The sequence below is a fragment of the Petaurus breviceps genome, unplaced genomic scaffold, assembly GCF_028583685.1.
Source record: "Petaurus breviceps papuanus isolate PSGF00001 unplaced genomic scaffold, PetGlider_PUasm1.0 470, whole genome shotgun sequence".
In the NCBI taxonomy this organism is placed as follows: domain Eukaryota; kingdom Metazoa; phylum Chordata; class Mammalia; order Diprotodontia; family Petauridae; genus Petaurus; species Petaurus breviceps.
Window position 1 is genome coordinate 5145106 of NW_027186350.1, and position 11542 is coordinate 5156647.

General features: G+C 38.0%; 1 pseudogene; it reads right to left on the minus strand.

Annotated features, from left to right (window-relative positions):
- The window catches only part of LOC138171909 (chloride intracellular channel protein 5 pseudogene), an 11448-nt pseudogene extending 2066 nt beyond the window's left edge, over positions 1 to 9382 (minus strand).
- Positions 9383 to 11542: the final 2160 nt, after the last annotated feature.

The window sequence follows — 11542 nt, forward strand, 5'->3', positions numbered from 1 at the left end:
CCCCCCCCCCATTTATTAGCATTTCTCTGTATTGTATATAAATCTTAGTGAAAAGAGCTAGAAAGAAGAGAACTTCCATTTAAAATGATTACAGATTAAATTATTAAAGTATTAAATACTTGGGAGTCAACCTGCCAAGACAAAACCCAGGAACCATATGAAGACAATTTTAAGACATCCTTCACACAAATAAAGATAGATCTAAACAACTGGAGAAATATCAATTGCTCATGGGTAGGTCAAGTCAATATAATAAAAATGATAACACTATCTCAATTAATTTACTCAGTGTTATACCAATCAACTACCAAAGAATTACTTTAAAGAATTAAAAAAAAATTCATCTCGAGCAACAAAATGTTAAGAATAACAATGTAACTAATTTTAAAAAAGGCAATGAAACAGGTCTAGATCTCAAACTATACTATAAATTGTAAGCATCAAAACAATTTGGTCCTAGATAAGAAACAGAATGGTTGATCAATGGAACAGATTATGTGCACAATATACAGAAGTAAATGAGTACACTAAGGAGCTTCAGTGTTTGATAAACATAAAGATCACAGCTACTGGGGCAAGAACTCACTATTTGACAAAAAGTGCAGGGGACACTAGAAGAGAGTCTATCAGAAACTGGTCATATCTTACTCTTGTATATCAAAATAAATTCAAAATTATCTATCTATCTATCTATCTATCTATCTATCTATCTATCTATCTATCTATCTATCATGTTAAAAAAAGTAAAATCTGCAAGAAAAACCACTGAAGAAGAGCTCCAAGGCAATCATCATTTATTAAAGAGACCTAGACCCATTTTTAAAATTTTATTTTTATTTTTTTTGGAGTTTATATTTTTTATTTTACATTATTCATTTCCACAGGATTTTGAGTTACAAATTTTCTCCCCATTTTTCCCCTACCCACCACCCCAAAACTGCAATCCCACTGAATATCCCCTCCCCCAATCTGCTCTCTCCTATATCTACCCCTATTCCCCCTCCGACTTTCCAATAGGGCATGGTGGATCTCTATGCCCCAGTGCTTGTGTATCTTATTTCCCAGTTACATGTAAAATAATAATAATATATTTTTTAAATATTTGATTTTAAACCTTTGAATTCCAGATTCTTTCCTTACCTTCTTCGTCACCCACCCTTACTGGGAAGATAAGCAATTCAATATAGGTTGTACATGTGTAGCTATGCAAAACATTTCCATAGTGGATATATTATGAAAGACTGATTATATTTCCCTCCATCCCATCCCACCCCCCACTTGCTTTATTCTCTATTTTGATCCTGTCTCTTTTCAAAAGTGGGTGCTTCCAACTTCCCTCCCCCCCAGCCTGCCCTTCCTTCCATCATCCCCCCTTTCATCCCCTTCCCCCCTACTCTCCTCTAGGGTGAGATACCCTATTTAGTGTGTATGTCATTCCCTCCCTAAGCCAAATTCATTGAGAATAAGGTTGAATCATTCCTTTTTGCTTTCCTGTTCTTCCCCTCCATTGTAACAGTATTCCCTTACCTCTTCTACATGAGATAATTTATCCCATTCTATCTCTCCCCATCTTCTCTCATTATATTCCTCTTATTTTTCTCATTATATTTCCTCATAATATTCACCTCTTAATTTCCCGTTTTAAGGATCATCCCTTCCTATTCAACTGGTCCTGTACCCACTGTCTATGTATACCTGTACACACACACACACACACACACACACACACACACATACTCACATATGTATTCATACACTCATATACCCTCCTATATAGACATATATGCATGTATACATATGTATATATGTATACATATACATTTCGATTCCCTTCAACTATTCTTATACTGAGAAAAGTTTCATAAGTTACAATTATCGTTTTTCCATGAGGAATGTAAGTAATTTAACTTTGATAAGTTCCTTATGCTTTCTTTTCCCTGTTTACCTTCTCATGCTTCTCTTCTTGTATCTGAATGTCAAATTTTCTATTCAACTCTTTTTTTCATCAAGAAAAAGTCCTTGAAAGTCCTCTATTCCACTGAATGACCATATTTTCCCCTGAAACATGATACTCAGTTTTGCTGGGTAGGTGATTCTTGGTTTTAATCCCAGCTCCTTTGACCTTCAGAATATCATATTCCAAGCCCTTTGATCCCTCAATGTAGAAGCTGCCAGATCCTGTGTTATCCTGATTGTGTTTCCACAATATTCAAATTGTTTCTTCCTGGCTGCTTGTAATATTTTCTCCTTGATCTGGGAACTCTGGAACCCAGCTATAATATTTCTAGGAGTTTTCTTTTTGGGCTCTTTTTCAGGAGGTAATCAGTAGATTCTTTCAACCTCTGTTTTGTCCTCTGGTTCTAAAACATCAGGGCAATTTTCCTTGAGAATTACTTGAAGGATGATTTCTTTTTTTTTTTTTTTAATCATGGCCTTCAGATAGTCCAATAATTTTTAAATTATCTCTCCTGCATTTATTTTCCAGCTCAGTGGTTTTTCCAATGAGATATTTCACATTGTCTTCTATTTTTTCATTTGTTTGGATCTGTTTAATAGTATCTTGATTTCTTATAAAGTCACTAGCTTCCATTTGCTCTAATCTAATTCTGAAGGAATGATTCTCTTCAGTGAGCTTTTGAGATTCATTTTCCATCTGGCAAATTCAGCTTTTTAAGGCATTCTCCTCCTCATTGCCCTTTTGAACCTCTTTTGCTATTTGAGTTAGTCTATTTTTTAAGGTGTTATTTTCTTCAGTTAGGTTGTTGCCTCTTGTTTCATAATTTTCTTGCAACACTCTCATTTCCCTTCCCATTTTTTCCTCCACTTCTCTTATTTGGTTTTGAAAATCCTTCTTAAGCTCCTCTGTGTCCTGTAAGCAGCTTATTCTTTTCTTGGAAACTTCTGGTATAGGAGTTCTGATTTTGCTGTCTTCCTCCTATTCCATGCCCTGATCCTTTTTGTCCCCCAAAAAGGAATCCAGAGTCGGACCACTGTGCTTGCCTTGCTTCCCTCATTTGCTCATGTTGCCACTCAATTACTTGACTTTTGAGCTTTTTGCCCCAGTAGAACTCTGCTACCAGAGTGGGGAGCTTTCTCAGCTGCTGGAGCTATTAGTTGGGTGCCCTCTCTGAAGTCTCCACAAGCTCTGGCAGTTTGGTCGCACACCCCAGGACCTCCACCCTAGACCTCAATCCAGATCCAAGCAGGTTAAAGCAAGAGCGATTACCCCTCAGACTGGCTGCTTGGTCCCCCCACAATATGTAGACCAGGAGCTCTGAAGCAGCCATGTGGCTGTGGCTGCATGGCGGCTGCAGGGCCTCAGCTGCCTCTCCCTCCAGGGGATAAAGGCCTGACTGCACTCCCAAATGCCCAGTTCACAAAGTCCACACTGCACTGACCTCTCACTTTGTCCTTAGCATCTATGGACTGATAATTCTGGAAACAGTTACAGCTGCTGGTGATCTGAAGTCCCCAGGGGCTGGTTGTGGCCGCCCTAAGGCTAAAAACTCAGGCTTGCTTGAGGCTGGGCTCAGCTCCCAACATGCTGTGCTGGCTGCTTCCTGCTGGCCTGCTGGCCTGTCCTCAGTGGGAGGGTAGCTTCTCTGTGTCATTTTGTGGGTTTTGTAGCTACAAAGTTTGTTCAAAGTCACCTTTTCCATGAATTGGAGAAGGTAGAAGCGGGAGCCCTGCGGAAGTCCTGTTTCTAGTCTGCCACCTTGACTCCAGCCCCCCTAGTTTAGGGTTTCTTAACTTTTTTTGTGTCAGGGACTCATGTGATGGTCTGGTAAAGGCTTTGGTTTTCTTCACAGAATCATGTTTCCCCCCCCCCCTAATTTATAGTTTGAAGAAATGCTAAATTCCAGTTAGAGGACAGTAAAAATAAAGATAAAACTTTTTCCCATATAAATTCTCAGACTCAGTGTTTGAGAGGAAGGGGTTTATGGACATCAGTTTAAGAATTTCTGATCTAAAGGGCATAATAAGGGGTGGCTAGGTTGCACAGTGAATAGAGCACTGGCCCTGGAGTCAGGAGGACCTAAGTTCAAAAATGGCCTCAGACATTTAACACTTACTAGACTTGTGACCTTGGGCTAATCACTTAACCCTAATTGCCCTGCCTTCCCTCCTCTAAAAAGCAACCCTTACCAAAAGAAAATAATAGAATGATCTGTGGAGTAAAATAAAGCAGAAAAAGGTAAATAAATGAAGGTAAAATAAAAAAAAAAGAGGTAAAGTAAATAGAGGGGGGAAAAAAACCCCAAAGAGGCAAAAGGTTTGAGGAGGCCTTAATGAATTAGGGGATTTAAATGTAGAAGAGTTAAGTTAATGCTCAATGGACTAAATCTTTTCTCCCACTATATGTGAATCTATATCTTTTGTAGAAGGGAATACAGAGGCAAGGGATGAAGAGAAGGAATAAGATGTCAGGACAGGAGTGGGAAATGGTACAAATGAGGAGATGGCAGGTAAGAACCTCACGGGGTGAGTTAGTGATGCACAACTCCCAAAGGCATAGGTGATGAGTGAAGGAATACTCATTTTCCTTTAGTCTCTCAATCACAGGTGGGATTGTGGAATAATAGGATAAAAAAACAGAGAGTCTAGGATGTGGAAGCAAAAAAAGTGGGTTCCAAAAGAGGAAAGAGATACTATTAAAGAACATTCCTTTGGAAGAACACACACACACACACACACACACACACACACACACACAAGCACGCACACACATGCACACAGATGCAAGTAAGATTCAGAAACTCAATAAAGCTCTGGATTTCATCTCGGGGGAATTTTCACATTATTACTTTCTCTGAGAAAGGCATGTACCTCCGTGGACAAATATCACATGCAGAGAGATAACACATGAATTGCTAAGGCAGGTAGAACTTAGAGGGTGGGACCTTCCTTGGGAAGGGGGTACTATAGATGGGTCAACAAATCCTTAGGAATGGAGGATGATAATGGTAAGGGCCAAGATCAGGACTAGTTTTCACAATCACAAAGCATGAGTCTTACTATACTGCTTCCATCTGACATTACTTCCCTTGTGAGTTGTTATTCCTAAAAGAACAACAGAAGAAAGTGTATGGTGATATAAAAAGAGACAATGATATATAAATTAAATAGAACAAGGTGTTCCAATGTCATTCTTTAGAAGCTTTTCCAATAAGAGGAACATACAAAATAAAGAAGTAACAAATAAAGGTCTAAACCATTTGTCAGAAAGTAAAATTCTTAAAGGATGGAAGGAAAGAGAAATAATGAGGAAAACAAAGCAAAGGAAGGCTCCTTGGTAAATGGTGCAATAAAAAGATGTTACGAAACTGAGAGGCTGGAAGAAAAGAGAGGAAAGGTTTGAAACTTTTGCTGAATAGGGCATAAAAAAGAACATAAAGGGATAGAATTATGTAGGTAAATGGAGAGGTGATAGAGTAGTAGATTACATATATATATATATCAAGATAGAAAATTTCAAAATAGGTTAAGTTAAAAGAATTTTAAAATAGTATAGACAAATGGTATGGGAAAATGAAGAGCCAATGGAGAGTGGCATAAGAGAAGTATGAGAAAAATTAATCACAGTGACAAATATTTGATAAAAAAAAGAATACAAAAGAATAAATGAACAGAAGCCTGACAATCATCAGTTTAAATGTTAATGGCTCCAATAAATAGGAGAGTGATGAGCTGTATAATTAAATACACTCCAACAATTTAATGTATAAAATAACCACAGCTAAAAATTTAAGACATGAACAGGATGACATTGAAAGCCTGGGACTTCTGGGTCATGTGAGAAAAAAGATAGAAGACCAGACATATTCTCTGATTCCCATGACCTCCAAAACCCCTCCAAGTTCTGCATCAAAGATAAAATACCTTCAGCTGTCTTCATGATCTAGGACACCTAGAATTCAAAAGAAGGTTGAAAAAAGAAAGCAACATGAACTGATGCTTACTGACCCTGAGCTCACTCAGCAACCTTCTTCTACCTCCTATGCTATGGGCAGAAAGACTGAACTTGTAGACCCAAGAATATGACACAGGTTTTTAATAAAACCTACTCCCACTCTCCAGTCTTTTCTCCCACATTCCAGTGGAGACCTCAGCCCTAGGCTTCAGAAACTTGCCTTGGCTGTGACAGCTAGTTAGGTGGCTACAGCCCCTCAGTAGCAAAAGCAGGCTGGGCATCACAACACTGTAGCACCACTTTCAATGTCAGGATAGAGAGGTAAGGAATGGAGAGAAAGGGACAAGATATCAGGACAGGAAACTCTCTCTCTCTCTGTCTCTCTGTCTCTGTCTCTGTCTCTGTCTCTGTCTCTGTCTGTCTGTCTGTCTGTCTGTCTCTCTGTTTGTGTAGGGCTTGTGTAACATTCCAACAAGCTTGAGGGAAAGAGCATGGCATCCAGCTGAGGCCAGTTCTGACCATGCAAAAGTCAGATGGAACAAATTGCCCAGTGAAGGAAGAGGATGAGATGCTTTGAGTTCCAGCTTCCAAGAAAAACACAACCAGAAGGGAGGAAGTCAGAAAGTGATAGAGAAAATAAAGGGGAAAAAGACTGAAATTACTAAAGATTTCAAGAAGAAGAAAACTCAAAAGAGCCTGAACATAAACAAATCAACAGTAACAACAAAATGAACTTTGCCCTCTAGATCTAGTAAATGAGTCTTGGCAACTCTAAATAAATGCTGCAAAAAACAAAGGAAAATGATCCAATACTTAATGAGACAGAGAACCCTATGAAATTTGAAGAGAAGATGGAATTACAACACATTGTTTCTGAATGGTTCAAAAGAGAAATGTGAATTATGAAAGCAGAATTTATGAGCTACACAGCAAAAATAATGGGCAGAATAGGAAAATTGAAATCTACAATATCAAGCCTCATCAAAGAAACAAAAAATAAGAGAACAATAGGTTGGGAATGCAAATACACAGAAATGAAGAAAAATCTAGAAGAAGAGAAACAAAAAACAAGAACATTAAAAGAAAATATGTTTACTATGCAAGCAAAGCATATTGATCTAGAAGACAGGATGCATAGAGAAAAACCCAAGAAGCAAAGGTGTCCCAGAAGAATACAACTGGACCAAAATCTTTAACATCACAATAAAAAACAATAACAGAGAACTATCCAGAACTTTTGAACATAGAAAATGAAGTTGCAATGGGAAAAATTCATGAATTGTATCCATGAAAAAAAATATATCCAAGGCTACAAACTTTAAGATACATTGTGGTTAAATTTAACACGTCAATCCAGAAACAATAAGTTCTGCAAACCATTGGGAGAAGGACCTTAAAATACAAAGGAAAGGGCATTGAAATAATGCAGGACCATCCTGAACCCATTTGAAAATATATCAGGGAAAGGAATAATATGTTCCAAAAAGTAATGGAACTCAAATTAAAGCTCAAGGTGACCTACTCTTCAAATTTGAGCTTAACTGTACATGAAAAAAAGATGGATATTTAGTAATGAAGAAGAGTTTGAAACATTTAAAGGAAAAAAACAGAATGGAAGAGGTTATTTGCTTCTTGAATACCCCAAACAACAGAAAGGCAGAAGAAGTGAATAAATATGGTAGGCAAGAACAGCAACAGTAGCAGAATGATAATAGAAAGACAAGTAAGAAATTTCTTTCTAAACACGCAACAGGAGACCAGGGTGAAGGTGGAAATCTGGTAGAGGTAACAGTAAAGAGGTATACAGGCGGCATTATGGACAGAATCTGGTGACACTCTGCCTGCAGACAAACCAAAGTTCTCATGTGTGTGTATGTGTGTGTGTTTGTGTATGTGTGTGTGTGACCACATTAAAACATAGGAGGGTACATGAAAGGGAGGGAGAGGAGAAGGATAGAAAGGAATGAGTGATTATTGAGGTCAGATCAAGGGCTAACAATGAAGGGAAAGTGACTCCTGTGTCTCAGAAAGAGAAAGGGAGTGGGTGAAGAGGAGGGAGGAAAGATCAAACGGGGGAAATGAAGGAAGTTTACTTAGAAGGTGGTGGAGGTTCTATTGATTAATGATTCTGTGCGTGGAGAGCTGTGATCTGTGAAAGGTGATGAGGACCACACACTGGGTGAGACCCAAGGGATTTGGTGCTTGAAACGTCTACTTGTCCTACTTTGGGAGGGTGAGTAACTTGGAGCTCGTGGGGCAACTGAACCCTGGGAGAATGAAAGAACATAGACACAGAGAGGAGATTTTGAGGCAAATGTGGAAAAAAAAAGATCATTAGGGGATGGCATACTTCAGTGGTGGGCTGCATAATCAGGAACAATGTGGGGAAAGGGCCCTATCATGAAGCAGTATCTTTTTTGATACTTTCAATAATTGACCTTGCAGGGCAGCATGGTGGTGCAGTGAATAGAGCCCTGGTCCCGAAGTCAGGAGGACCCCAGTTCAAATCCAGTCTTAGACACTTAACACTTACTAGCTGTGTGATCTTGGGCAAGTCACTTGACCCCAATTGCCCTGCCTTTCCCTCTCAAAAAAAAAACCCACCACCACAAACAAAATAATTGACCTTGTTCTGGTAGTGAGGCACAATGGAAAAGGAGAATCCATGGGACAAGTCCTACAGGGCAGTGACAGAGACTGCCTAGAGGGGAGAGCCTAGAATGGATGCCTTGGAAGCTTTTATCACATGAGGAAACTAGAAAAAAGAAGAGAGAAGATAATTATAAGGGTCATGAATTAGAGAATGACATGTAAAATAAACTGAAGGGTAAAATAAACTCTGAAGAGAGTGAGAGAAGAATTCTTTTTGGAAAGGGGTGCAAAAATGAAATTTTTGAAAAGAAATTAATAAAGAGGGCTAGAGAAGGAGGAATCTATTTGAGAGGGGAAAAAGGAGGACTAATTATACAACCAGATAAAATCAGGAGAGAAAAAGGAGCTAAGAAACAAAACCTCAAAGGAGAAACAAATGAGAAGAGGGGATCAGAGCTGAGGGGAAGTAAGCCAGTGTGAATATGACCACCTTAAAAAAAAGAAGCTTAAAGTAACTGAAGGAACTATGTTTACAGCAGAAGAGGGGGAAAATCATGACTTTGAAAGCTCAATATTAGAGAAAGAAGAAAATATAAACCTAACTCATACTGGTTGCTGTCCTTTATTCTCGAACAGGACCAAAATGATATCACTATGCTAGAGTCAAATTTCAGTGTATTCAACTATAGCTGATCAGACCAATATGAGCTCAGAATGTTCTACCACAGGTCAGTCATAAATAGTCCATGTGAACATTTGGGGGTGGATTCTCCAAATTTGCACATCCTGCATTTTTTTTTGAGCTATTTCAATTCTGCTTTGCTTGTAGAGCACAGCACCTTCTCTGATGTGGGCATGCCGCTGAGCCGTCTGTTCCATGTCTCCCATGTCACACAACCAATTCCGAAGTTCTTGAGAGAAACCTTGAGAGTGTCCTTGTATGGCTTCTTCTGACCACCATGTGATTCTTAACTTTAAATGTGAACGGATTAAACAATCCAATAAATAAAAAAAGATCGACAAATTAGATAAGAACACAAAGCTTTAAAATCTTTTGCTTATAAGAAATCAATTTTAAAAACAATGGCATACACAAAATAAAACTGAGGAGGTGGAAAAATATTTACTATGCATCAAATTAACTTAAAAAAGCAGGAATTGCAATTATTCTATCTGAAAAAAAACCTATTTAAAATGAAAGGCTAGAATAGTATTTACTATGCATAAGGTGAATTCTGAAATCAGAATAACAATCACTCTATCTGACAAAATAAAACACTTACAATGTTAAGAAATAGAAACAGTAAACAATGACAACTACTACACTACTATATTATGGTTAAAGAAACCGTAGGCAATGAGCCTATACAATAAGTACCTTGCTTCCCAGGAGTAATGTTTAACCTCATTAGATAGAAATAGGTCAATCTAGGATTTAGAACAACAAAAAAACAAATTGGAGCATTTAAGTTAATCTTTTGAAAATGTATTTTCAGTTATGAGCATAATTTCTACTTTGTTATTCAATTTCCAAATACTAAAAGAGGGTTTTTTATACCATATTTCCACTATTCTAGCTTTGTGAATCAAAGAACCATTACAAGAAAGACACTACTGGATTGTGAGGGTATGTGATGTCTTTTGATCCTTTTTTGGATCCTTAGCATTTAGCACAGCGTCTAACACATATTGCTGTTTCAGTCATGAGGAGTTCTTCATGACCACATTTGGGGTTCTCTTGGCAAAGATACTGGACTGGTTTTCCATTTCCCTCTCCAGCTCATTTTACAGATGAGGAAACTGAGGCAAACAGGGTTGTGATTTTCCCAGAGTCAGTGTCAGAGGCTGGTGAAGAGTCTTCCTGATTCTAGGACCAGCATTTTACCCACTGTGCCACCCAGTGGCATAGTAGGTGGTTAATAAATGCTTACAGATTACAATCAACTGTGAATGACTTAGCTATTCTATGCAATACAATGATTCAAGACAATTTGGAAGGATCTAGGATGACAAATGCTATCCCTTTCCAGAGAAAGAACTGATGGAGACTGAATGCAGATTGAAGCAGACTTTTTTCTAATTTTCTTTTTTTTGTCTGTGTTTTCTTTCACAATGTGACTAATATGAAAATGTTTTGCATGACTGCACCTATATATCAAATTACTTGCCTTCTCAAGGAGGGGAGAGAAAAAGGAGGGAAAGAATTTAGAACTCAGAATTTTTAAAAACAAATTTTAAAAATTGTTTGTACATATAATTGAAAAAATAAAAATTTTTAAAAATGTTCCATAAAATCAATCCAAGCTCAATGGGAAGTTTTTAGTGGGGTTTGGTGCAATGTCATTTAATGACTGTAGTCAATGTAAGTATTCCATTTCTTACTAATAATCTTTTAATACATCATCTAGGAATCATTTAGTCTATTTAAAGTAATATTAAATAAATTGTAGCAAATCAAGAGTTTTGACAATATGTATTATTGAAGCTATGCATGTGACTTTTAATTAGCAAACACCTTAATACTAATCTTGAGTCTCTTCTTCATCAACCCAATACTGATAGTATTCTCCCACAAACACATACAATATCCATGAAGAGAGTAGGCAGAAACTTGAAGTTCAATAGTAGTGAGGCATATATTTAGGGAATATATGTGGCGGAGCCAACTCATAGCCATAGAGCCTTGATATTGTTTCTCCCTCTTATAGTCCTTTTTGCAGCTTGATTCTTGACCACAAGGTCTAGGTGTTCTTTTTTTTTTTTTTAAGCAATCGGGGTTAAGTAACTTGCTCAAAGTTACACAGCCAGTTATTATTTCTGGGTGTGGTGCTGAGTATCTGAGCCCGGGATTTGATCCAGGTCATCCCGACACTGGAGCCGGTGCTCTTACTCACTGAGCCACCTGGCCGCCCCAAGGTCTAGGTGTTCTTTAAATCTATGGTTGGATATTTTCTCTGATGCCAAAGGTTGTGCTACTTGAAACACAAGAAGACACCTCTTCTCTGTGGGTGTCTGTCTGGAGAGTGTGTACCTCTGTGC